The following is a 5,534-nucleotide window of genomic DNA, read 5'->3' as shown; positions in this document are numbered from 1 at the left end:
TCAGGATTGTTGATCTCCACAAAGCTGGAATGGGGTACAAAAAGATTAGCAAGGTGTTGGATTTGAAGGTAACAACCATTGGTGCAATTGTAAGAAAATTTAAAAAGCATAACATGATCATCAACAGACCTCGGTCCGGTGCTCCTAAGAAGATTCCACCTCGTGGGGTAGCAATGATTCTGAGAACGGTCAAAAATCATCCTGCAACCACTCGGCAGGAGTTGGCAAATGACCTGAAGGCAGCTGGGACCACAGTTTGCAAGGAAACAATAGGCAACACTTTGCGCAGCAATGGGTTAACATCCCGCAGTGCCCGAAAGGTACCCCTTCTCAAGAAGGCACATGTGGACGCGCGCCTTAAGTACGCCAATGATCACCTGAAAGATGAACCAAGTTATTGGGAGAAAGTTATGTGGTCGGACGAGACCAAAATTGAGCTTTTTGGCCTCAATTCTACCCGTCATGTGTGGAGGAAAAAAAATGCTGCTTATGACCCCAAGAACACTGTGCCCACCGTCAAGCATGGAGGTGGAAGCATAATGTTTTGGGGGTGTTTCTCCGCCAAGGGTACAGGGCTACTTCACCGCATCACTGGGAAGATGGATGGAGCCATGTACCGTACAATCCTGAAGGACAACCTCCTCCCCTCTGCCAGGAAGCTGAAAATTGGCCGTGGTTGGGTCTTCCAACATGATAATGACCCGAAGCACACAGCAAAGGCAACAAAGGATTGGCTCAAGAAACATCACATCAAGGTCATGGAATGGCCCAGCCAGTCACCGGACCTCAATCCGATCGAAAATCTATGGAGGGAGCTGAAGGTCAGAGTGGCCAGGCGACAGCCCACCAACCTTCATGATTTAGAGAGGATCTGCAAAGAAGAGTGGGCCAAAATTCCACCTGGTGTGTGTGCTAAACTTGTGGTTAACTACAAAAAACGTCTCACTGCTGTGCTTGCAAACAAAGGCTTTGCCACTAAGTATTGAGTGTGTTTGGCCAGAGGGATCAAATACTTATTTCCCTCAATGATATACAAATTAATTAAAATATATTCTTTAAAGTTATTTTCTGGAATTTCTTTTTGATATTTTGTCTCTCCATGTTTGAATACATATTATCATAAATTTATAGACTGATCATGTCTTTATTAGTGGGCAAACCGGCAAAATCAGCAAGGGATCAAATACATATTGGACTCACTGTATATCAAAGTGCTTTTGCAGGCGGTGAGTAAACCCAGATGTCATGAAGATCACATGTTTGTTGTCTGTGGAGGTTTTTGTGCAGCTGCTCCACTGTCTTCAGTCACTGTGTCTGTCGAGCACAGAAGTAAACAGCAGAATCTTCTGCTGTCAGGCTCTTGACCTCGAGGTACTGAGTGCTGCTGGACACGTCTTCAGTCATGAGGGAACGACTTTGAAAGGAGCTGGCATAGATAGCAGAGTTTGAACCTGTATCCATCCTCCCAATCCACTCCAGAGCTTTCCCTGGCTTCTGTTGTATCCAGTGAATATAGTAGCTCGTCATGTCAAACCCAGATATGATACACGACATCTTCACTGTGTCTCCAGGTCTTTTCACCTCAGAGGCAGACTGGTCCAGTTTGATCTCACTCCAAACTCCTGTAAGCAAAGAAAATGTGATCAATATCCAACAAACTTGTAAATCACAGGTTTGACATTTACAAAAGAAGTAAAGCAGAATGAATTTTCTCACCATGAATACTAACTACAAATAATAAACTCCAGATGATTGTATTTTCCATTCTGTGATAAACACTGTAGTTCAGAGCTCTCTGATCTCAGTGTTTCAAATATATCTCAAGCTGTCACAGGTTTCTGTCTCAAGTTACTGATGGTGTGTTTATAAGAGAAGAGTTTGCATAGACCTCCTCTACAGGTTTAAAGAGGGAACATGTGACACACACACATTTTCATAAGTAGAGTAACAGCAGACACGGTAGAAAAAAGTCCTGGAAACTAATTTCTGGACTGATGGTGTCATGAAAAAAATAATCTTTTATCTAAATGGCTTGAGAAAGTTTAGAGCTTTTTTCAGCTTGGCCAAATTACAACAGGGAAAGTTGCATCTTATTTGTGCATTTGTGAAGAAATGTAGCTACTGTTGAAGTTGTAGTTAAGTTATGAATTTCTTTTTTCATTTTTTCAAGGCATTGCAATACATTAAAATAAATTAATAAAACATGTCACATGTATCTTGTATTGAGGGAAATTTCTCACTTCTCTTCTGTACTGATGTCGACTGCAGGGGAAGTCAACTTAGATCTACCATTAAAATTCTCAACTCCTCTTCTGTCGAGCACAAACAAAAAATACCTTAATGATTCAGTGAATTACGTAAAGATTCATTTATATAAACTCCTCAGTCAGCACTGTCTGTATTAATTTTAGCGTTTATAACGTGTGTGGTTGAGTCACATGGTTTCTGGGTATTTGTGCAGGTCTGTTGGTGGTTTGTATCACTGTGGGCTGACGTACACAGTAATAAACAGCTGTGTCCTCAGGCTGCAGATTCTGTCCTGTTAGAGTCACAGAGCTGGTAGAAGTGTGTGTGTGGTAAAGGAACTTGTTCTTCAGAGCATTATTTTGGTAAAAGTCTCCTCCACCCCACCGGTGCAAAATCCAGTCCATTGGTTTTCCTTCACACTGTCTGATCCAACCTGTTGCATAGCTGTCATCAGTCAAAGAATAACCAGAGACCTGACAGGTGATGGTCAAAGACTGTCCAGGCTGCACAACCATTGAGTCTGGCTGGATGAGATCAATACTGTTCACACCTGTGGAAACACAAATCAACATTATCTCCATCATCCATCTGACTATTCAGTGTTTCTAATGTGTTTATTAGTGTGAATCCACTGAAAGCTCCTCACAGGATCCAGCAGCCAGCAGCAGCAGCAGAGCTACAGAGAACATGGTTGGTGTTGAAGCTGATCTGATGTGAGCTCTTCTGTCCTCCACTGACACAAACTTCACTTCCTTATGAGGCAACACACAAGGAGGCTAATTTACATACTGATGACAGTAAATCACTGACTTACATATTTAAATGAATCAAAGTGAAGACTAAATGTTCAGGAACTTAAATCACTGACAAACACACTTTGGATCTGTATAACTTTCAGTGTCTTCAAGATGTGAACTAAATTTACTTCATCACTTACATTTTTTTACATTTAATAATGTATAAGAGTGTTATTTGTTTTTCACTGTAAACATACAATAAAGTATCACACATCATAACATCCAAGTATTTAACCTGTTGTTGTCAAATTGAATTAAGATCCTTTTTCTAAAATCTACAGACTGTTTCTCTCTTCATCATGAACTGGTGTTGAAATCATCAGTGGTCTGAGGGCTCCTCCTCTGGTGGCTTCACGTAACAAGTGTTCAGGCACTGAGGGGTTTTTGTCCAGGTTTTTTGTGTTTTTGTGTTACTGAAAGAGTCTAAGTCGAAACTAAACTTTTGGGAATCTTCGATGAACATGTCCGTTCCAACATGTGCACTTCCAATCAAGTCTTCATAGCAGAATGTGAGGAAGTTCACTTTGCATAGAGAAGGACAGTGACAGGATATAACAGAAGGATCAACTGTCCTGTGCCGAGCAGTCGGAGCTTGGAGTTGTGTTGTGAACATTTATTTAAAAAGCATGAAATAAAATGTGTTTATTATCTGAAGCATAGTTTAATGTGAAAGTATGTTTTTTTCACTAATCGTCTGACACAAGAGGAGTTAAACATTCACATTTATGCTCAGCTCAACAAAATATTTACTGTTCACACTCTGAACTTCATGTGTACAAAAAAACAACAACCTAAAACCGATTTTATTTTTTTATTATTTTCAATCTGTTTATGTGAAATGCAGAGTTTTGACTTGTGTGTGTTTCTTTGATCGGACCCAAAAAATTATTTCAGCAACCAGACTGTTGTGCTGTTCTTGGCTGTTTTTGAGGGGGTGACTGTTACTGTTAAACATTTGTTTTCTTGTGTTTTTAATGGTTATTGTAGCCGGTAAATAATCATTCTCCTTAATTTTTCACGATTTTGATTAAAAAATAACCACAAAAGAGAAAAGGAAAGAAATCACAACACTGTCTCATCCCAGTGGAGTAGAGATGAGCACTGTAGGTTTTGTACAGCTGCTCAACCAACTCCAGTCACTCTGGCTCTCGAGCACAATAATAAACAGCAGAGTCTTCAGCCGTCAGACTGTTCATCTGCAGATACACCTGATGTCTGCTGTTGTCTCTGGAGATGGTGAAGCGATTCTGGACCGATGTGGAATAACGTTTAGTGCTTCCACTTGGAGCAGAAATGTGGGAAACCCACTCCAGTCCTTTTCCTTCAGCTCGTCTGATCCAGCTGATATCAGCAGCATCATCTGATATTCCTGCATATGTACAGGTCAGTCTGTGGGATTCTCCATGCCGCTTCACCACTGGTTCAGACTCGGTCAGAGTCTGAGTGCAAACACCTGGAGAGAAAAGCAGTTTGATCAGAATGGAGCCAAACAGAAACCTTGACATAGAAATTAAAGAGTTCAGAAGCTTGTATTCACCAGAAGCCAGTGATAGTATCAGAAATGTAGTTAGAGACATAGTGAAAACACGTTGCATGTTTAGCTGGTGGTTTGGTTTGTCTTCAGTTTGAAGACATTAATAGTAATTGTGTTGGTGGTTTACTTCCTGCCATGTGTTCCATGTAAGGCCAAGTGAGCAGCATTAAAAACACAGTCAGTCCTCGTCTGCCCTCTAGCGTTACAAAGGGGGGACTGTAACTATTTCCTTCATAGTAAAATGTGTCCACATCTTCTCTGCAGTCAGATAAGTATAGATGCTGTAACGTTGCATGAACAGGAACTTAGTAGTTTCTCTTATGTGAAAGAAAGTTCAAAGTTCAAAGCTCAAAGGTAAGAGACACACCTGAATCCTGTGGAGGAAACATTATGTGTTACTTTTCTTTGAGATAAGCACGAGGGTCTTTTTTAATGCAAGAGAGTAGAGTAAGAGTACTTTTACTCAGTTTTCATGTTAAAACATGTTAAATACTTTTTCTCAAGTAAAATTCTGGATGCATTGTTTTTACTTTTAACACAGTGTCTCCACATCTGTGCTGGTCTGTCAGCTCTATATTGGAACTTTGAGTCAACAGGGCCGTTAAAAGTTTTAGCAGTAAAATTTCTTTTAGCTTTTTAGTTTTTTGTAGAAAACTGTCTTGCTTGTGGAGTTAGAACTGTTGGGCTCCAACGTAAAGGCCATTTTGTACTTACAAATCAGAAATGAGGTATAAAAGTCAACATGAAACAGATGCAATAATGGTACTTATTCAAATTGATTGATTGATCTGTACTCCAAACACAGATATGTCAACAGATCAGCTTTATACAGTGTGCCATACATCAGAAAAATTGTCATCTGACAGGAGGGCACCAGAAAATGTGTGTGTAACACTTGGGCAATGTCGTCTCTTAACTCATTATTATTATCTAGATTTTCCAAGGCTCATTCTCCA

The 5,534-nt window shown here is 40.2% G+C and overlaps 1 gene segment (V, D, J or C); it reads right to left on the bottom strand.

Moving 5' to 3' along the window:
* Positions 1-1,305: 1,305 nt before the first annotated feature.
* LOC311268486 (Ig heavy chain V region 1-62-3-like) lies at positions 1,306-2,936 on the bottom strand. The segment is given in 3 exons: positions 2,894-2,936; positions 2,681-2,797; positions 1,306-1,622 (listed from the first exon to the last, which is right to left on the bottom strand).
* Between the last annotated feature and the right edge of the window lie 2,598 nt (positions 2,937-5,534).

Source organism: Pagrus pagrus (assembly GCF_965226575.1).
Source record: "Pagrus pagrus genome assembly, chromosome: 13".
Classification (NCBI taxonomy): Eukaryota; Metazoa; Chordata; class Actinopteri; order Spariformes; family Sparidae; genus Pagrus; species Pagrus pagrus.
The sequence above is the reverse complement of the archived record's forward strand: the minus strand, read 5'-3'. Positions and strand labels throughout refer to the sequence as shown.